Source organism: Octopus sinensis, linkage group LG12 (assembly GCF_006345805.1).
Source record: "Octopus sinensis linkage group LG12, ASM634580v1, whole genome shotgun sequence".
NCBI classification, from domain to species: Eukaryota; Metazoa; Mollusca; class Cephalopoda; order Octopoda; family Octopodidae; genus Octopus; species Octopus sinensis.
In genome coordinates, this window is record NC_043008.1 from 41641297 (window position 1) to 41665641 (window position 24345).

General features: G+C 34.6%; 1 long non-coding RNA gene across 1 annotated transcript in view; it reads left to right on the forward strand.

The window, feature by feature from the left end:
- The window catches only part of LOC118765533, a 97124-nt gene extending 74823 nt beyond the window's left edge, over positions 1–22301 (forward strand). The window contains exon 3 of the long non-coding RNA XR_005001396.1: positions 21895–22301. This is a non-coding gene — a long non-coding RNA (uncharacterized LOC118765533). The remainder of the gene's footprint in view (positions 1–21894) is intronic.
- Positions 22302–24345: the final 2044 nt, after the last annotated feature.

The window sequence follows — 24345 nt, forward strand, 5'->3', positions numbered from 1 at the left end:
TGTCATTTTCAGATATGTTTCATGTCTGGATCTTCTATTCAGAATTTTTTATCCTTGAGTCTGTTGTTCTTCAACTCCCATGATTTACATCACGATCACAAACACTTGCACAGCACTAGCTCTTTAGTTACATCTTTATCATTTTGATATCCATTCGTTTACAAAACTTTCGAGTATGCGAAAATATTTCTTAGTTTTTCATCATTATATTCTGTAACTGCATTCAATTCGTTTTTTTTGTTTTTTTTTTTAGCTGTAGACCCTACAGAAAAAAAACTATTGTAGAATTATTCAAGAGTTATAAGCAAAAATAATAATGGTAATATTAAGCCAATCAGTACATATATTACAAAAAAACATGAAAATATTGTGACATTTCTGATGTTTGCAACTTTTATAAAGATTTATACATTCTATGAGAGAGGAAAAAAGAAGTGCAAAAGAAATTATTATAATGGTGAAAATCTTTGTAATAATAATACTAATATTACTTAATGAAACGATGTGTACTAGAAGCAATACCATTTTTCATTATTCTTACTAGTGCATTGTTGCGGTTGGTGTTGTTGTTGGTGGTGGTGGTGGTGGATGTGGTGGTTATGGTTGTTGTTGTTGTTGTTGGTGGAGGTGGTCGTGGTTGTGATGATGGTGGCAGTGTTGTTGCTGCTGTTCATTGCGATGATGGCGGCGGCGGTGGTGGTGGGGGTGATTTGTTGTTATATTTTCTACTCTTATTATTATCGTTATTCTTGTGATGTACACTTTTTTTTTTCCTTGAGAAAGTACATTTTTGTTCACCAGTGTATTTTCATAAGATTTATTATCTGCTTTACTAGAATGCTACAGAATTTATTACAAAAAGCAGGAATTAAACTGCGGTGTTTTTATTTTCTTCTTTTACACATACAAAAGTTCGAACTCAAGGTAAAGATGACTTCGTATAATGCATATTGGTTTACAGATTATGATTTGATGCCATGTCGCCATGTTGGCAGTAAATAAAATATCACATGAATAAATAGAATAGATTGGTAAATAAATAAATTTACAGTTATATATGAGCTGGGAGAGCAATGTTATATATAAAAAAATCTTGGTGCAGTAACATTCAGACAGTTTGTATATAAATTCTTCGTATCGCATTTGATTATATATGTATGTGTGCGTGTGCGTGTGTGTATATGTAAGTGTGTGTGTATGTGTGAGTGAGTGAGTGCGTGTGTGTGTGTGCGCACGAGTGAGTGTGTACGTATATGCACGCGTGTGTGTGAATGTATATATATGTAAACATAGATATATAATATGAATATATGTATATATATATATATTATATATATATATATATATATATATATATATATATGTATGTATATATATAATTGCACGCATAAATATGTATGACTGCATCTATACATCTATTCGCACTAATAAATCAGTTTTACTTTCTTTCCATTTCTATTCCGGCAACAGAGATGATGGTGATGATGCGGATGAGGATGATAACAACAACAACAACAACAACAACAACAATAATAATAATAATGATAATAATAATAAAAATAATAATAATAATAAAAATAATAATATAATAATAAAAAAATAATAATAATAATAATAATAATAATAATAATAATAATAATAATAATAATAACGACAACAACAAAATCAGCAACAACAATAACAGCAACAAAAAGTAACAACATTATTTGCACTTAGAAAGTAATCACAGTCACAGATAAATTTTCTCGCGCACACAGGAAAGATATGAAAATATTCACACACACCAGCGCACAAATATTAAAATACACACATATTAGAATACATATTACACCTTTCTACAGAAGGATTCCTATAAGCTTACATATTGTATATTGTCTATTCTTTTTTTTTTTTAGAGAGAGAATGCAGCAGAAATAAACTGTTGACTAAGCGAGCTCACTCTCTTCGTAACTCCACATAGATACGTCGTAGAATAGGTTCGCCGTCATTTTTTTCCCACCAGGCATCACTGTGAAAGAGGATTGAGTTTCCAGGTTTTAACAATGTTTCTGATATCGATATATTTCGGGTAATTTGTCTAACGAAGCCTAAGGCCTTCACGAGGTACTGAAGTGTAGAAATCTGTAATATAAAACTGATTGCATATGCAGGCTGCTTCGTTCACGATGCCTCTGACCAGTTGATTACAGTAGTGCTACAATCCCATTTGATCATTCTCATATCAATTTTACTTACATCGAGAAACGCTTAATCACAATGCCTATCTTGTTCTTAGACAATTTAGGAATAGAAAGGAATTTGGGATCTGTTCCTTAAGCCAGGTATTAGGATGGCGCTTCGTGGGACATCTTTCTGTCTTCAGGAGAGTAGCTAACTCCTTCGTTTCTGTATTTATATCATTGTATATTGAAATATGTTTCTTGTATGTTTGTAAGCAGTCTTTTGTGTGTGCTCTATTTGATATACGGTTCTTGACAATTTTGGGGTTGATTCAATAGAAAACTTTAAACTGTCACGTGGCACATCACGTGGAAAACTAAATAACCCCCTAGTTTACAATTTTTCGTCGACGAAAGAAATTGTAAACTAGGGGATTATTTAGTTTTCCACGTGATGTGCCACGTGACAGTTTAAAGTTTTCTATTGAATCAACCCCAAAATTGTCAAGAACCTTTATCTACGGAGGAGATTTCTATGATTTGAAACCGAATTTGTCTGCAAATAAGCTGAAGGTCGGATTTTCGAAACGTACGCTTTCTAGTACATGTATTGTAGCAAACATTCCATTTCTCCATATACCAGGGCCCCCAATAATTCCAGGTATAAACCTGAAGAGTAACTGCAGATTTCTCTCTAGTTCAGCACAGGTATTCTCTGTTTCACTGATCTTCTGCTTTATGTTAACATCCACTGTGTAGTTAAATTCCACAACTGGACACAGTTTCTCTTCTTTATCACAAATCATTATTTCAGGTCTATGGTGCTTGCATTTTATGTATGTATGTTTGTATGTATGTATGTATGTATGTATGTATGTATGTATGTATGTATGTATGTATATAAGTATATATGGTTGGGACCGTTGGCGACAGTAGTCTTGGTAACTGATGATTCTGTAGAAATTAACTGATGCTTCGAAAATCGTAGTTGAATTGAAGGTGTCTGTATTGTTATCAATATCTACATCGCTTACTTTTGTTGCTCTCCTTTTCGTCTGAAACGTCTAGGGAAGCCAAAGAGATTACATACGAATGTTATATCACTTGAATGTCTTGTCTAGAGATCACAGAGAGATCGCCTGACCAAACAAGTATGGATTTTGAAACACGAAACATGAAATATAGATATAAATGAGGGAGATTAACGGTTTCAGAAGAGATGCACGTTAAACGACTGGAGATAAAAAGAAAGTTGACAAAATAATTCTTCTCATTTTAATCAAAATCAATAGACTCTAATTGAAATTAGCGTGGACATAATCCAAACAAGTGATCCGTTAAGTGGTCGCTTTGCCGAATTGTAAAACAATATGAATTTATCTTGTATGACAAGCTAAGCTCTCAAATAAAGTATACATGGCCTAATAAATGTTCTACGTACATAACTAAAGAACGGTGATGGATGGAATATGTTAAATTATAGATATAGACACAAGAGAAAACTACAAACGTAGTTTATTTACATTATTTACATTATTTACACTCGACGGATATTTGTCGTCATCTTGTTTGTTGTTAATACAACGTTTCGGCTGATATACCATCCAACTTTTTTCAGGTGTCTTGGGGAAATTTCGAACCTAGGTTCTCATTCCTAAGGTATTTTTTGATATTATCATCATCATCATCATCATCATTATTATTATTATTATTATTATTATTATTATTATTATTATTATTATCATCATCATCATCGTCATTATTACGATGGACATTATTATTATTATTATTGTTCAGGTCACTGCTTGGAATCGAATTCGCAATCTTGTGGTTAATTGCCCGCGCTCTTAACCACTACGCCATATGCCCGCGGGCATATGTCGTAGTGGTAATTTCCCCAAGACACCTGAAGAAGGTTGGAGAGTATATCAGCCGAAACATGTTAACAACAAACAAGATGAGGACAAATATACGTCGAATGTAAATAACGTACATAATTCCACATCTCTTAAATATAGAACTACAAACGTAGTTATTTAGCTTACCTATACAATATTTTCCAATACTAATGCTTATTATTGTTACCAAAATATTGAACACCATTGCACATACGTTATTAGCTGGGTCTTACGTTATTCACGATAACCATCGCCTTGTTAGAGATTATAGATTGTACCTGAAACTTTAAGAGGGTAGTGTGTGCGGTTGTCTCTGACAAATTTCGTTTGAAAATATAAGAGGATAGCCATAGATGCAAAGCTACAAATTTTAAGTGTGTACGAGCAGGGTTAAACAACAAGTCTTGATATTGAACAACGTGGAAGATATAATCAAATCATTTTAAGAATTAATGAAATACTGCCATATAAAGTTATTATATCAATCTTATATATTGCTACATTAATAATAATCAGGGGAAAAATTATTTGCAGATATTTTCAAAATTTACTCGAAGTTTATTGATTTTTGCAGTTGTTTGAAAATTGAAAAAAAATATCAACTTATTGCCATTATTATTAATAATACTATGCTGTTTGTTTAGGCTTGTTTTACTTCCCATAACAATTAACTATTAATGCCGCTGGTATATCATCGCTAATATTCCTCATGCAATTTGCTACTCAATATATTAAGACTACAGACACACACGCACACACACACACACACACACACAAACACACACACATAAATATGTTACATAAACTATACATAGTAATAAAAGTATATAGCAGAATATTTATTGCATGTTTCTAATATAAGACAGTTTCATACACACACACACCAACAATTACATACATACATACATACATACATACGTACATACATACATATATACATACATACATACATACATACATACATACATGCATGCATACATACATACATAGAGAACGGAGTGTATTGATAGATAGACATGTAGATAGAAAGGCAGAGAGTAAAAGATAGAAATGCATTTACATATATACATCTTTGCACGCACACACACACACACACGCATTTACACACACACACTGAAGCATTTACACACACACACACATGGTTTATATATTTTGGTATTATATATTTTGGTAATGTTAACTCTGTGTGTGTGTGTGTGTATCTGTGTGCGTGTGTGTGTGTATGTGTTTAATATTTATGCTACCTTTCAAATAGGTTTTCACAATATCAGAAATGACGGAATTTATAGAAATAACCAGATAGGTCTGGCGACAGTGGAGGTAGTCGATGTGGTGGGTATGTTGGAGGCGCTATGGTTGCTTTTCCTCATAATAATGACGCGGCTGTTCTTGTTGTTGTTGTTGTTGTTGTTGTTGTTGTTGACTACCACCACGACGATGGAAGCAGTTTGAGGAGGGAGATGGAAGAAGCGGATAACTTTGATCGGATTAATTATTATTGTCAATAGCATGAAGCTTTCCATTAGAAATCACTATCATTATTAATGTCTCCATTCTCATCATCATCATCATCCTAATTATTACATTAATTACGATTATTATAGTGTTACTAATTATCATATTGAGTTTGATTTTGCAATTTCGTGTGCGATAATTGTTTCGATGGTAACGATGATGATGATGATGATGGTTGTGGTGGTGGTGGTGGTGGTTTTGATGATGATGATGATGATTACTACGACGGCGGCGATGACGGTGGCGGTGGCGGCGGTGGCAGTGGTAGTGGTAGTGGTTTTGGTGGTGGTGGTGGTGGTGGTGGTAGTGGTGCTGGTGGTGGTGGTGGTGGTGGTGGGGAAGGAGGAGCTGGTGTCGACGACAACGATGATAAAGGAAATACTATTGTGGAATATATTATCGTTTACCATTGTTTTAGTAACTACCTGTTGGTAGTCTTGGTAATCCTGAAAATGTCTCTTTCTTCTTTTTGTGTTTTTGTTTTTTTTTTGTTTTTTGTTTTTTTTTTATATTTTGTTTCTTTTTTGTTGAACAGATTTTGTAGTTTTGGAAAAAGAGGAAATTGCAGAAAGTGTAAAACAGGGAAAATGTGAAATGCAAAGTTGACCTAGGGCGAACTTGATCATACAACACCTCGATGAATGCCGCATGGAAACCTATGCTTCGCTCTTACCAATCCACCAATTCGCTAAGTATAAACATAAAAGATTACATAACATGTGGATACAATGACGACGATTTCCACCTTTAACTGGCACCGTGTCAGTTACGACGAAGAGGGTGCCAGCTGATCCGATCAACGGAACAGCTTGCTTCTTAAATTAACGTGCATGTGGCTGAGCACTCCACTACCACGCGTACCCTTAACGTAATTCTCAGGGAGATTCAACATGACTCATAATGTGACAATGTGATAAAGACAGAATGTTATAAAGGCACACAGTTGGCAGAGTCGTTAGCACACCGGGCGAAATGCGTAGCCGTATTTCGTCTGCCGTTATGTTCTGAGTTTAAATTCCGCCGAGGTCGACTTTGCCTTTCATCCTTTCGGGGTCGATAAATAAAGTATCAGTTACACAATGGGGTCGATGTAATCGATTTAACCCGTTTGTCTGTCATTGTTTGTCCCCTCTATGTTTAGCTCCTTGTGGGCAATAAAGAAATAAGAATGTGACAATGCCGGCCCTTTGAAATACAGGTACTAGTCATTTTTGTCAGCTGAACGAACTGGAGCAGCGTGAAATAAAGTGTCTTGCTCAAAGACACAGTGCGTCGCTGGGAATTGAACTCACGACCTGTTATGCATGGATTCCTTTCAGTATATTACTATAAATTCACCTGGCTTTCTCTGTCATTAATTTGCAATCCATTTTTAGGTGATATCCATGTTTGTAGGAATGGATTTAATGGTAAGCATGTCTTTTATTTCGTTGTATATCTATAGCACCTTTGTATTATATGCTGTCTGTGTTTGTTTTTTTAGTTTGTTTGGGGTTTTTTAACCAATAGTCTATAAAGACAAGCTAGCTTCTTGACTGGACTCAAATGCCTTCTGTACTTCTGGCTGATGAGATACAAGTTGAAATAGCTGTGGCCCAGAATCCTCAATGCTAACGATAACGTCGAACACACTTCCATTATAAAAGAAGAGTTGTTTTATCCTCCTTAGATGTAAACTACAGCGACTAACATATTTAGATTTTGGTCTGAACCTGCCAAGAAGTATTAAGAACAAATATGCAGATATTCTTTAGCAACTGTGTGATATTTGATAGAATTCGAATGGAAGCATACTCAACAGTTGCAAAGCGTCCCGATCGCCTGCTCATAATGTTTACGTAAGTATTGCTGCTGTTTTGATTCAGGTTAGTCAAAACTATGATGAAAGGAGTTCCTGCCTAGATCACCGTAAGCATCGTTTATCTAATAAGATATTAAATTTCTTCTGTGTTGCTAGTGTCTGGTTTCATTGCTATCATGGACTCAACCAAACAACTATGGATTTATTAACCAGCATTGTGTTACGATGGTTGTAAACAAATACATCTATCCAGTATATCTGTGTATAGAAAAGAGGGAACAACTGATGATTCCGATCAGAAACTGTTATTATCCGCAAACATATTGTGTAATTGCATCGTTTACACTTGTAAGACGCAGTGATGGCTAATAAATTCATATGTATGCTCCATAGATCATTCTACAACTGAGACATATTGTCCAAAATACACTCAACTGTATTGTTTGAAAACTACTGGCTGTAATTTAAGAAAAAAAATCAGTCTAGAGTTAATAGTTTCTGCTAGGTTCATCAAAGAATAACTTGCATCGTCATCAGAAGGAAATAGGTCACAACTACACCCAGAATAATAATCACTTTCTAAGATTACAAACTCATTGTTGTCCAAATTCAAGTATTGTGCTGGTTTTCAGAATTAAACCAATTTAATTTTCATATAGGTTTTTAGGGATTTTGTTCTTTCTAATTTGAAATTTGCTCACTTGCGAAGGTTTCATACGCCCACGCGTACATATTCCCTTAATGGATAGAATGGATAGTAGGAGTAGACATACTTGATTTGGTAGTCATGGTGAGAGACTGGGTGATGTTGATATTGATAATGACGATTATAATAAGGAGGAGGAAGGGGAAGATGATGCAGATGGGGAGGAGGACGGTGGAGAAGGTGTTTGTTATTTTTGTCATAAGAAGAAATTGCTCGTTTTCTTACTTGTCCCAGTAAGAAGTTTGATGGCGGTGGTTGCCAGGCGGATGATGGTAGTAGTAGCAGTGGTGTTTGTCACGTTCGCTGTTATTATTGTAATTGTCAATGCTTCTTGGAAAATGATTTTCTTTGATGTATTCTAACTCAGCTAATTCCTTGTGATGCTAATTGAAAATATAGGTAAGTCTTCACGACATACATCTACACACATACACACTATCTTTCACTCTCCCTTTCTTTCTTTCTTTCTTTCTTTCTTTCTCTCACACACACAAGCATATGTATATATGTATGAAGTCATATGCGTATGTATAAGTATATGTCTTATGTCTCTCTCTCTCTCTCTCTCTCTCTCTCTATATATATATATATATATATATATATAAGAACACATGTGTGTGTGTGTGTGTACGTGTGTGTGCCTGCGTTAGTGTGCATGTATATCTGCACGAATGCGGTCCTTCGTGTATGTAATTAAATACTTGATTTACCTAGGCATATTTTCCTCAAATGTACGCAGTACATTTGTGTTTTGATTCTTACACACACTCACATATATAGGTATACATTGAAATATGCGTGTCTGTCTGTCTTTTATGTGCAGGTGTGCGTGCATGCATATGTTTCATGTAAATATGTTGTCGTACACAACGAGAGAAATACTTCTCGTATATGTGTGAAGAAAATAATGTGTGTTAAACTTAAAATCTGTATAGTGTATATAATTCAAAACTACCCATACACAGGAAGGCACATATATGTGTGTGTGTGCCCGTTTTATAGAATAGAAGGAGCAATAAATGAAACAAAGCCATCTGTGTATAGTTTGTTAATTTAAATACCCTATTGAAAGGCAATCTGCTGCGGTATTCGTTCAGATATAACACCTCTTTTTAACGTACTGCGTTTAAAAATGCAATATAAATATCGAAGGGAGACGACACGAGAACGATTGTCACCTCCCGTGTATACACACACACAGACACACTCCTACATATATGTCAATCTATCTTTATCTATCCACGTGCGCTCGCGTGTGTACAGACAGACAATTGACTAGATAGATAAATAGATAGATAGATAGATAGATAGATAGATAGATAGATAGATAGATCTCCTCAAATATACTTCTATCAGTATTATTTATCGATCATTAAATGGCGAAAGATGAAGTTGACCTCCACAGTATTTGAACTCGGATCTCATAGAGCCAGAATGAATAATGCAAAACATTCTAACCGACAATCTAGCAACCCTGCCACCTTACCATTTTCATTGCCAACAGAAAATATTTTCTACCAACAGACATCTTGGTCATTTATGTGTGCAACGAGCATCTACTGAATCCATCTGTTCCATATTGATAACATGTTTTACGAAAAATCAAAAATATCTAGAAAAGTGTAGAATCGATATAATCTGGATGGGATATGGAAGCACTCCGTCGGTTACGACGATGAGGGTTCCGGTTGATCCGAATCAACGGAACAGCCTGCTCGTGAAATTAACGTGTAAGTGGCTGAGCGCTCCACAGACACGTGCACCCTTAACGTAGTTCTCGGGGATATTCAGCGTGACACAGAGAGTGACAAGGCCGGTCCCTTGAAATACAGGTACAACAGAAACAGGAAGTAAGAGTGAGAGAAAGTTGTGGTGAAAGAGTACAGCAGGGATCACCACCATCCCCTGCCGGAGCGTCGTGGAGCTTTTAGGTGTTTTCGCTCAATAAACACTCACAACGCCCGGTCTGGGAATCGAAACCGCGATCCTATGACCGCGAGTCCGCTGCCCTAACCACTGGGCCATTGCGCCTCCACTGATATAATCTACTTCATTACTCAGCAGGTATTTCACCCGAACAAGGTCAACTTCGTAAAACACGGAGATATGAAAGTAAATAATTTGAAGCATTTGGTCCTATTTTATAAAAGATCTTTGTACTTTTGCCAAATTTTGTCACTACAACAGCTACAATAATGATAATATTAAATAACCAGTTGTCACCTAGATTTCCACAATATACTGTTTGTTAATTATCCCACTTACCTAGTTTAGTACAGACTTAAAATTGCTGGAAATTACTTTCATGTGTTCTGATCATAGAAGAATAAAATAATCACCAAGAACTAATCTTCTTTTTGCGCTTTATGACGTACATCTCTCTCATAAACATAGCTGCAAGTGTGTCTGTCTGCCAATCTTTCCTTCTCTCTGCTTGTTTGTAACAGAGAGAGAGAGAGAGAGAGTGGTCTCTCAGCACATTAATGCCAATATTCCTAAATAGAAACAATATAACGTTAAAGAGAATAAGCACCGAAAACTTATTGGGTTTCAAACATCCGATTGATGTCAATATTGATTATATTCACACATAGTTTAACAGAAAACAAGACAATAATTGTGACACAATTTCAGTTACCATGTATGTGTGCGTGTGTGTGTGTACATGTGTGTGTGTATGCATGTATGTATATGTAAACAGAAACACACATACACACACACACATATATATACACACATGTATATGTATATTTATATATGTGGCTGTATATGGTGGTATTCGATGCACACACTAACACACTTGATTTATATATATATATATATATGTGTGGTGTGTGTGTGTGTGTTTTCGTGCGTGTTTTGTGTGTGTGTGCATATATATATATATATATACATACATATGTATAAATATATATATATATATACATATATGTATGCATATATATACATGCATACATATATACATATATATATACATATACACATAAGAAATATATATGTATAGGTATGTGTATGTGTGACAGAGTTTGTGTGTGTGTGTGTGCGTTTGTGTGTGTGTGTGTGTGTGTGTGTGCGTATGTGAGCGCGTGCGTAAGTGAGTTAGTGAGAGAGAGATAATTGATTTGTTGTTTAAAAAAAAAGCAGAAACAAAAAATTCCGAATATTTCCCAAAAGATTCTCTGCGTTTTCATGTATCAGCTCAATTTCTAATTTTGTTTAGTTATTTGTCTCTGCCAATTGAAATTTATTTACATTGTGAAAAGGCCTTAGTGTAAGTGATTCTTAATTGAAAATAAATGTTCACTTTGTCTACACACTTTAGAAGTGATAGTTAGTTCTGGCTTTCCAGTGGTGTCGATAAACCCTTGATGGATTTGTGCCAGGTTCTTATAAAATTTACCTATCGCCTCTTTATTCGTCATAGCAAAGAACCTTACGAGCAAGTCTGCTACTGACAATAATATGAAATTTTCAATCCCTTTACCTACCAAATAAGGTAGGAATTAGCATAGGAGTACTGTAGTCTACCACTAAATAGCTTGTACATCAAATGAATCCATCTATACATCTTAATTAATATGTTAATTACAAGTAAAAGATGCTAAAAACAACTTTTGAAAAATATCATTTTTTTCCTTTTTTGTGCAATCACAAATTAAGATGTTAGACAGGAAAGATCACATGAGTCATCAGATATCCCAGGAATAACAAGTATCCACTTCGTCTTTCTAGCTGATTGCAAGAGCATTCTTTAAATATATCTCTATATAAAACTTGTCTAATGGAAACAATAAGTAATCACAAATCAAAAGTCATCATTCGTGTATATTTGTATGCTTGCTACTGTCATTGGAATGCGGCTATGCTGGTGCACCAACTTTAGTAAATCAAATCAACCCAATATTTATTTTCTTTACTTTTGAAGTTCGACCCTTCCAATATGTCTCTTTTAGCATAATTCAAATACAAAAGTTCTCTTACGTGAGTTCTACAAACCTTAATGGTGTAGATTTTCGTGGAGATGCAAATTAGGGGAGGTTTAAAAGATATTAAGTTTGAACAAATATCCAGCACACAGAATTGTAAACGGGGTCGATGTAATTGACTTAAACCCTTTGCCCAAATTTGAGGCCTTATGCTTCCGGTAGAAAGGATTATTTTTACAGACTTTAAGGCGGTGAGCTGGCGGAATCATTAGCAGGCTGGGCAAAATGCTTAGAGACATTTAGTCCACGTTCACGTTCTGAGTTCAAATTCCACCGAGGTTAACCTTGCAACCTTTCGATGTCTATAAAATAAATAAACACCAGATCCGCACTGGGGACGATGTAAATGACTAGGCACCGCCCTCAAAAGTCCAGGCCTTGTGCTTACAGCAGAAATAATTATTTCATACTTCATTATATATATCATTATTATTAAGCAGGGAATTATAATTTCAAATCCTATGGAAGGCGACTTATGAAGAACTACTTATGTACTGAGGTCGATTGCTTCGAGTAACATTCCCCTTTCAGATTTGCTTTCTTTGTGCCAAAATCACAAACCATTATTAATCATTATGCTTTCTTGTTAACGACTTAGCATATCATAGTGAAGAGTTAACGCAATCCAAATACCAAAATAAGCTTGAAGTGAGAAATGACTACAGAATATCTCTGAACTATATTTTTAATCTGTAATGAAGTTATGAAAATTATTATCATTTCTAGCTATTTCACAGAAGAATGTCTGAGTGGTATAGTTTTTTTCAACATCTGAAAAGTACAGCAGAGAAAATTATATTTAGCAGGACATACATCCAAAGATGTATGAGAACACGAACCGTATTTAAATAGTTCATCGAGGATTCATATTTCAACATAATTGCTGCTCTGTATTCTCGAAACTCGTAATTAAATCTTAAACTAATGTATGCAATATTATTATTGGTGAGCTCATATAAGTATGTGAGCGCTCGTGTGTGTATGAAGAGAGAGAGACAGAGAGAGAGAGAAAGTAAGTGAGAGATAGACAGTGGGATACAAAGAGAAATTGATAGCTAGATAGAGGAATTGATGTATATATATATATATATATATATATATAGAGAGAGAGAGAGAGAGAGAGAGAGAGAGAGAGAGAGAGAGAGACAGACAGATAGATAGATAGATAGATGCACACATATGTATATATACACATATATTTATATGTATTTATACATACACATATATATATATATAGGTATATATATATATTATATATATATATATTATATATATATATATATGCACATATATGTCAGTAGTGTATGTGTGTGTGTGTGTGCACATAAAGGTGGAAATATAAACACACACACACATATATACATACATGCACATACATATCTATCTATATATATATATATTTATATATATGTATGTATGTATGTATAAATAATCAAATCGAAACTACAGTGAGGTTATTAATAACATTACAATAGATTTACTGTAAAATGGCAACATTCCATTTTTTTTTTCGTAATGGCACCACACCTTATTAGATTAAGGTAATTTTCAAGTGACCTAAGAGAACGCGAATTAACAACGTCCTCAATTACTCACTCTCGCTAAACTATGAAAATATGATTTTACCGTTGCAAAGGACATTCGCCGTCTGTTACACTTAGAAGTTTTTTGTCTGTTTCGCTCAAGTCAAGTAACCAAGAAGAGTCAGACTATATGATACACGCAATGTCTCACACATTCACGCACGCACATACTACACTTACATATACGCAGAGACAGATATATATATATGTATATGTGTATATATATTCTTTTATTCTTTTATTGTTTCAGTCATTTGACTGCGGCCATGCTGGAACACCATCTTTATTCGAGCAAATCGACCCAGGACTTCTTCTTTGTAAGCCTAGTACTTATTCTATCGGTCTCTTTTGCCGAACCGCTAAGTTACAGGGACATAAATAAACCAACATCGGTTATGAAGCGAATTTGGGGAGACGGATATTCACACAGATACATACAAACATACAAACACACACACACACACACACACACACATATATATATATATATATATATATATGGTGGGCTTCTCTCAGTTTCCGTCTACCAAATCCACTCACAAGGCCTTGGTCGGCCCAAGGCTAAAGTAGAAGAAACTTGCCCAAGGCGCCGCGTAGTGGGACTGAACGCGGAGCCATGTGGTTGGGAAGCAATCTACATACCACATTTCGCTTAGGCATCGCGATACTTATAACCTGATGTAGAACTCAATATAGGGTTACTTGAGAACGATACGTTACTGGAGTACAGCGCCGTTATAAGCAAAGAAGATGACAAAATAACAAACGATTATTTTATAAACCTACGGCTGTTTCTGCTATCAAATGCGATGGATTCACAGTTGAGTGCCAGAGAAACACTTGATAGCTTCATCGATGCCCTCAAACATGAAGTCCAGTTTATTTTGGTCAAACAACAACTTTTATGCATATACACAAAGAAAGAATTACCGATAAGAAAGCAAGTGTGGGTCGGGTGAAATCCAGGAGCTCCTTCTGTAATTAGGATAAGATTAATTCTGAAATATGGACAGTGATGGGTATACCCTGATGTAGAGAAAGAGTAAATAAGTTTATCAGTGAGAGTATAGGTATACAAAACACACACACACAATAACAGACACACGCACACACACATATATTATATAATGTAAGGAGAGTTAACGAAAAAAAACAAAAGACGAAGACAGGTGGTGTACAAAACAAACAGATGTATTAGTGTAAGGCTCAGAAATAGAAAAAGTCTTTTATGTTTCGAGCCTACGCTCTTCTAGAGAAAGGGACACAGAAAAAACAAGGAGAGAAAAAAGGTGAGAAAAAACAGGAGTGAAAAAAATATATATATGCGTAAACAAACACACACACATACATACATACATATATAATATATATATATATATATATATACGACACAGGCGCATACACGTGAACACACGCCTGTGCATACTGAAAAGGGAAAGAAAGAGAGAAAAGGTAGAAGACAATAAGGAATACGTTGAGAAGAAATCAAAAACGTTAAATATTTTCAAATGTAGGAGATGTGGTCGAAGTGAGCAAGTTGGGAGAGGGGAAGTAGGGACTTTTCCATGTTCGTAGAGTTGGTGTTGTGATAAAAGGATATAGTAGAGAGGAGAAAAGGGTGTTGACAGAGAATAAACGGATGAAAAAAGAACCTCTAAGGCCATAAAATCCTAGAATATGTGCATTTAAAAGCATTGAGATACATATGCAAACATACATAGACATATATATTCATATATATATATATATATATATATATATATATACATATACGCGCAGACACACAAGTACGTATACACATTGACACACACATACACACACACATATATATATATATATATATATATATATATATATATATATATGCATATACACATATACGCATATAAATATATACATATATAGTTCATACACACACACATACACACATATGTATATATGCATATACACATATGCGCATATAAATACATACATATATACATATATAGTTCATACCTAGATATGTAACGTACATACATACATACATACATACATACATATACACTTACAAGGTCTGCAGAGATATGCCCACATATATATATATAGACATATCCTTATATACGCACTTAACATAGGAAAACTTACACAAAATTGTACGAATATGTATATATACACATATACATATTTAGACGTAGTTATATGCATACAGTGCATGTACGATATGATTATATATATCAAAAAAGAAAGAAATCCAATAATCATATGATGTTCCCTCAGAATTTGACATCTGGTTCCTATTATCACTATGATATGCTGAGAAGTTCACAACTGAGTGTCGTAACCTATAATACTGCGTCAAACGTTAGGATGTTCAACCATTATCATATCTGCTCAAGAATCTGCGGAGTTTTTGTGCATTAACCAAACACATAATATATTCCTACGGCTGTATCTGTTATTGCATTGACCCGGTTGCTTTTGGCTAGTTGTTATATTTACTGTCAATCATTGTGCAATAAAATGGACATAATACATATTTTATCTTGGTAATGTCACTGAACGAATTAGTGTAATGTAATTTAAGCAAAGACATAAGACAATATAATGCGGTACGTTTTAAGCTATGAGCTTTGACTTGACTATCTCGGATAAATATTATTTATGTGTTAATGGAAAGTTCACAATATTGGCTTTTATTTCGAAATTGATTTTTACCACTCACGGCATTTGTTTTCGAGCTTATTCTGAAGTCAGAAAGATAGTTGTAATGCTTCTATCAACGAAAGCGAGTAATATATTAATATTTTATAAATGTATCTGTGCTGTGCATTACTAGGATCGAACTATTGTTGCCGGGTCTTAATGAGTTTGTGACGGGCAAAAATAATTTCCTCGCATGTAATATTCTATGACAACAATATATCTTGTATCTAACAAACTAGTTGATAATTCCCTGCATTATTCGATCTTTACTTGACGTAAAAATTGACTAGTTTACTATTTTAAGATATGGTCTTAAAATTTTTAACTTTAGCTTTGCAACTCTCAGAGAGAGGATGACAGGTAAATATTACATGAGCCAGAAATCAAGGCTTTAATAGAAAATGGAATCCATCCAACCTAATAGCTACGGGAGTGAGGGCGCGTGGCTTAGTGGTTAGGGCATTCGGCTCATGATCGTAAGGTTGTGAGTTCGATTCCCGGCGACGCGTTGTGTCCTTGAGCAAGACACTTTATTTCACGTTGCTCCAGTCCACTCAGCTGGCAAAAATGAGTTGTACTTGTATTTCAAAGGGCCAGCCTTGTCACTCTCTGTGTCACGCTGATTATCCCCGAGAACTACGTTAAGGGTACACGTGTCTGTGGAATGCTCAGCCATTTGCACGTTAATTTCACGAGCAAGCTGTTCCGTTGATCGTATCAGCTGGGACCCTCGTCGTCGTAACCGGCGGAGTCTTTTTTTTTAAATAGCTACGGGAAATATTGTACTGAAATATTTAACTGAATCTTTGATATACAAAACAACTAATTGTCACGGTATAGACATATACTACATTCTTTTTCTCTTCCTTTCAAAATGTATATCGTGCAAGTTCCAGTTTACCACCGACACTTTGCTACGTACCTGACTGGCTCACATAACGTTTATTGATCCAGTCGTCTTAGGCGACATGTTTCTCAATCCGAGTTTAAACTTCATCAATACTCTTTACTCTCTTTTACTCTTTTACTTGTTTCAGTCATTTGACTGCGGCCATGCTGGAGCACCGCCTTTAGTCGAGCAAATCGGGACTTATTCTTTGTAAGCCCAGTACTTATTCTATCGGTCCCTTTTGCCGAACCGCTAAGTGACAGGGACGTAAACACACCAGCATCGGTTGTCAAGCAATGCTAGGGGGACAAACACAGACACACAAACATATACACACACACTTATATATATATATATACATATATACGACAGGCTTCTTTCAGTTTCCATCTACTAAATCCACTCACAAGGCATTGGTCGGCCCGGGGCCATAGCAGAAGACACTTGCCCAAGATGCCACGCAGTGGGACTGAACCCGGAACCATGTGGTTGGTTAGCAAGCTACTTACCACACAGCCACTCCTGTGCCTATACATTCGTATAGCTTAATCAATTTTTATGTAGTTGAAGTAAGATGCTGTCAAGTGATTTAAACGTCCCATAATATGATTAAACCTGAATAAAATATACAAAAATTCTAACATTTAAAATACAATTACTTTATGTGAGATAAATTAAATTTCGTAGACTTACAGACAAGAATATAATTAAGGTACAGTCAATGAATATGGTTTATCTTCATGGAACCTGATTTTAGAGTATATACTTAGACTCATTTCGCCCACAATTAGGGAAGTAGGGAAGCGGTCAATGGCACAACAGAACAATATCATCTTCGATCAATCAACATTCACTTTATTTTCTAGTTCAGTATCAGTTTATGTCAGGAGATAATCTAAAGAAGCCTTCAATCTTGACAGTTTTGCCTCCGCCGTTTCTGTGCTGATTTGAACAACGATATCAAAGAATTCTCTTTCTCATCTAAATTGTTTTACATGGTAGAGGTAACGGCGAGAATTATCATATTCATCAAATTATACAAACATATTTTCCTATCTTCCAGGAAGCTCATGTACGATCCAGACAGCTAATAGTATTCAAAATTCGAGTGAAGTAGACCGCTTCTATTGGCCCCACAATCAACGGGTCTCAATATAGTCGAACAATTGTGGGGCATTTTTGAAGAGCAAATAATAAGTCAGTTTCTTCTGCTACCGTCGCTGAAAGAACTAAAGCAGCTTTACTTGAAGAATGGTTCAAAATTACCCTAGCATTCGTTCAGACCCTGTGCACGGCAATTTCTCAATGTATTACAACTTTGGACCATCTCCGTAATAAATAATTAATCTTCCATTTAACGAAGTGTTTCTATTATTTTTGTTCAATTCTTGGAATGCATTATCTAATGAACTCAAAGGAAGCACCGTTCTTTAAAACGGTAGAATGTCATTCGAGGGATGTTTACTTCTATCTGTAACAGCTTTTGCAATCACATGGAGACTCATTTATATATTTATTTCTATTTATTTTTTTTATTTGAGTCGTTATTTATTCTGTTTGTGAAGACCACAACCACATTTCTCATGTTAATGCGACTACATTACGTTCCTAATGTAGTCTAAAGAAAGAAGAAAAAAAACTAATAGAATGTCACATGCTTCTTGTGTGCTGTAAAAAATAAAGAGTATTTTGTACGGATTCAGGAGGAAGCCACAGGATTTACTGCTTCCGTTCTGACATTCGAACATTTGAATATTCGTTCTGCCAGCTGTCATAACGTTGGATACCAGTTAATGGTAACAATCGCCAATTCTTGTCAGATAAGAATAAATATGTGCTTGTGCGTGCGCGCGAGTGGGGAAAGAGAGAAAGGAATTATATAAATCACATGAAAACAAAATTGGAAGTGCTGATGTCAAACCCAACAACATTCAACATGTATTATTACAAAAGTGTTGTGTCCAGGTGCGAGGATGCAACCGCTTTGACAACCTCTCTTTAACCGACATTAAATTTAAACACCTCTCTCAGAAAACAATCTTACTTTATTTTGCTATCGAGTTAAACATAACAATTACGTTACTCTATTTTATCTATGCCCCTTCAGCCTGTTGAATCTGACAAAATACTGACAAAGCAGAATAGAAAACTTGTTTAAAAAAAGAAATAAAATTTATTTTACTCAAAAAGTGACTGCCACCTGAATGTCCTCACAGCTTTTAACTCTGATCAGATTATTGATCTGTAACGCTGAAAAAATCGAATTCTAGCCTTTATTATTTTATTTTTATTCAGTTAATAATAATAATAATCATTACTATTATTTTTTTATTATTATTATTATCATATTATTATTATTATTATTATATCATTATTATTATTATTATTATTATTATTATTACTACAACTACTACTATTATTATTATTATTTTATTTTTATTATTATTATTACTACTACTGTTATTATTATTATTATTATTACTACTATTATTATTATTATTATTATTATTATTATTATTATTTTTTTATTATTATTATTATTATTACTACTACTACTGTTATCATCATTATCCTCATCATCATCATCATTATTATTATTATTATTATTATCATTATTATTATTATTATTATTATTACTACAACTACTACTATTATTATTATTATTATTATTATTATTATTATTATTACTACTACTGTTCTTCTTCTTCTTATTATTATTATTACTACTACTATTATTATTATTATTATTATTATCATTATTATTATTATCATTATTATTATTATTAATATTAATATTATCATCATCATCATCATAGTTCTCCATTTAACAGTTGTTCTTGTCTTGTTTTCGTTTATTAGCTCGGTGGTTTTCTGGTTGGCTTTCATTTGTTATACACCGTTCCTTATTTATTTTAACATGTCACATTTAAATAATACTGAAAGCTAAAAGCGAAGCCACTCTGCCTGTTGGCAAGCTGCGTCTCGTCTAAAGTGCAAAGAACAACGCTGTTATTGAACTGTGCCGGGTAATGACGTCAGTGAAGGAGTGTATCAAACGAAATCGAATTAATTGCAACTGGAACGACGGCGAAATGGTATAAACTGGCGTTAAATGTGAACGACGTCTGTGAAAATTTAAACTAAGATCAAAATGGAGACATAAAAATTGTTAAGCTGAAAGTTATAGTTAAAACAAAATGTTAGCAATTTTCCTACTCGTTAGATGTTCCTCTTAATGTGATAGAGTATTTAACCTCCCCGTGTATCACAGACCTAAGGAAGGAAAATTGATTCAATAAATTCAGATGTAAGGTGAGATTATCTTTCATAATTAGAAATTCGAAGTGCCAGAAGCCAACATATGTGTGATACGGGTTAAGTCATTATTATTGCAGTTAATCTAATTTTGAACGTCGCATATTTTTGTATATCTAGAACTAAATTGTCAAATGTTTAGCATTTTTTTTCATGACGATATGATGGGATTTCAGTGCAGCGAATTATTGCTAGCTTCAAGTCGGTGTATCGTGAGTTCAAGTCACACTCAGATAGAGTTTGTCTTTCATATTTCCGACAGCATCTGCCAATAGACTACCACCAGGCAGTGACACAAGTTGTCCCCATTATCTCTTGCTTTCTCTCCTCCCTCTCTCCCTCTCTCTCTCTCTCTTTCGGTTTCTTGTATAACAGTCGCCCATGAAGGGCTGTCGAGATACATTGATCGTCACTGCATCTATTTCTCCTCCAAAACGACCTGTGTGAGCCATGAATGAGGGGTTCATAATCTTTTCTGGTGAAAACAAAATATATAATACTAGTGGCATGGTTCGAGTAAAGACCAAAGTACAGGTACACTACGGAAGAAAGGAAGTAAAAGAATAGTACTATTTTGAGGGAGGTTTATTTGCAAGTTATTATTGGTGCAAAATCCACACACAGAGTTCTATTCTAGGCTTATTCGGATCTAAGTTTAGGTATTTATAGTCTCCTTTCACACTTTAAGCACGATAAAATATGAATAATGCATATAATAGCTTTGTTGTTGATTTGCTAAGGTTTATATGTTATAACATTTACTCACTTCGATAGATTAGAATTCTAACAGTTGATCTCGTAATCTTTTCTAATATAATAAAAGCGATGAGCATATACACACAGCTGTTTCTTTATTAACTACACGGAGATTGACTTTTTAGGAAAGGATTAGTCGACACTAAATATTGATCGCAGCACCTAACTGGTACTTTATTTAATCGACCTGAAAGATTTGAAAGTCATACTTGATTTCTTCTGAGATTTCAGGGCCTGAAGAACCAGGGGTATTTTGAGGCACGCGCAAATGATTCTGCCAAAGACCCTTTCTGATACAGAAATATAATCATGGTTTCTAATTTAGACCCAAGTGCAGCAATCTTAAGAGTTGAGGATTAATCGATATTAAATGACCCCAACACTTGACTAGTACTTCGTTTTATCGACCCTAGAAAGGCGAAATCTACGGTTTCGAAAAACAAGGCAGCTACCATTGTTGGCAGGATAATCAAGGCCGTGACTAAATGCGAAGGAATTGTATATATTTTTCTGTTGACTACAAAAGTATTGCTCATCAGGAGCTAGTTCCAGTAGGTGAGAAAAATCAACAAAGACTTTCACTTTGATTTCTTTATACTTTTAGGAAATGAATTACAAAGGAAGAAACATTGAACTTAGAGAAAAATAATTTGACTGCTACAGTATGAAAACGCACCTGCTCACTCGCCATTCGTTGTTGCTATCTTTTTGGTACAACAACAAATGATTTTCTTCCACCAGACAGCTTAGTTGCCAAATTTTGTCGCTGCAAACATTTTTTCCCGAAGGTAAAATCTAGATTGAAAGGTATCTGATTTCAACGACAGAAGAGATAAAAGAAAGAACATTTTACTACACCTGCAAAATACGGCGGAAAACGAATTCCAAAATTGAAACCTAAAACATTTGAGCTGTGTATAATCAAAGAATGGAACATTAACATTCAAAATTGCAATAACTAATGCTATTCTAAGTAAAGCAATAGATTTCATATGCATTTCTACTTTTAAAGGGCCATTTATTTTCATACATGTGTATATGTGTGTATGTGTATAGATAGATAGAGAGGGAGACAGACAGACAGATGGAAAGATAGATAGATAGATAGATAGATAGATAGATAGATATAGATAGATAGATAGATGTAGATATGCATAGAAATACACACACATACATAGAATCTCAGATATATAGATATGGAAGCATATGATGCTTAACAGTTACTCGCAAGTTGGTGTGAGCCGGTATCTTGTGCCATGCTTCCGCTTATCGTTCTATGCGCATGCCTGAAGACATAGATACTCTCTAACGCTCCCAGCTTTGACTTAGCGGAACATCGACTAGTACTTGTTTTCAATTGAGTAGACTGGAAACGAAATGAACGGAAATGCCTGCTAAAAAAAAATCATTTCTCGCTCCCTCCAGAAATGAAATCCGACACTTTATGATCGTTTGTACAACGCCCAAACCAAATGACTTGGCTTACGCACGCACATACACCATGCACACACACTATGCACAGACACCATTCAATACATACACATACTTATATAGATAGGTAAGACACACGCGTAAGCATATATGCCTAAATATGTATGGGCATAAGCACGTATGTGTATTTGTGTGCGGGTATATGCAAGCGTTGAAGCATATATGTAGATACCCATACGAGTGAGTACCGCATTGATATATTACGAACTATACCCCTATGATCAGTGACATTGAAAGAACTTCTTTTCATCGCTTGCAGAGATATATCTTTTATTTTTATTCCTGTCGTAGGGGGGTGTATAATATTGTAAAATATCCAAAGCGAATGATTAAAAGGAATGCATTTTGGTATTTCAAGTTCTCAGCACGGAAACAAAGAGCGGGAAAATGGTGATATGGAATAAAAGAATAGAACACTACAAAAGAAAGTCATTGCGACTTTGGAGATGAAATCAAGCAGTAAAGGACACAGCGCTCATAGGGATTGTTAATCTCCGGTTTCACGCATTTGATGTCGATGGTCTCTTTAATTTTTCGGTAGCCAACATTTATATCAGTAACTTTGATCATACCTTTGCTTTCCTGTTAAAGCATTTGCCCAATTGCTTTTTAACCGACAACCTAATATATAGGGTTTCCTATTGAACGAATATACATAGATCATCTTTAAGAAGGAATGGATGCAGAGAGATGTCTAGAATACGTATGAAAATGTGTTGAATGCAAGCATTATTTGCATTCCTGTGTTCGACTGCACCAGATCAGTAGCATTCTTTTTCTCCAGGCCACTGGTCAAAGTTAGTCATAATGCTAACAGTACTGAATTCATTATATTTACCAAAAAGTCTATGATTTTTTTTTTATAGTACAGATATATTGTAATGAATCTGAATTAATATTGATTCACGTAATTACAACAAAAAACTATTTCAAATATTTAAAATATCTTGCTAATGAAAATAGAAGATGGCTTTTACTGATATGATCACTTCAAACTCTTGTTAATTCTGCCGTTACACATTTCTGTCAAAATTCGATATTATTACATTATTCTGAAACTTCGTTTAAAAAATTATAAGTACATAAAATAAACAATATATATATATATATATATTAGGTTATAAGAGGTAATGGTGTCATCGAGACCCAAAGGTGTCAGGTAATGCTGAATAAGTGCTATAGAGGTACCATAGTTGTGTTCCAGGTTCGGTAATTTTGCGAATAAGGGGTTCAACGTTGGTCATATGTCAGCGTGTGTATATAAGAATTGTTTGCGTAATGAGATAAAAAAAACCAAGGCTGTGTAGATATTAGAACATTGATAGACAGAAGGTCTTACAGCTGTTTCCAGGATATTTATTAATTATATCCCTCCATCGGAGACGGTGTGAGAGGATGTATCCTATCTAAACTAACTATTACTTAACCATCCTCTAACACCGTCTCCGATGAAGGGGTATAATTAATAAATATCCTGGAAACAGCTGTAAGACCTTCTATCTATAAATGTTCTAATATCTACACAGCCTTGGTTATTTAATCTCATTTCGCAAAAATTCTTATA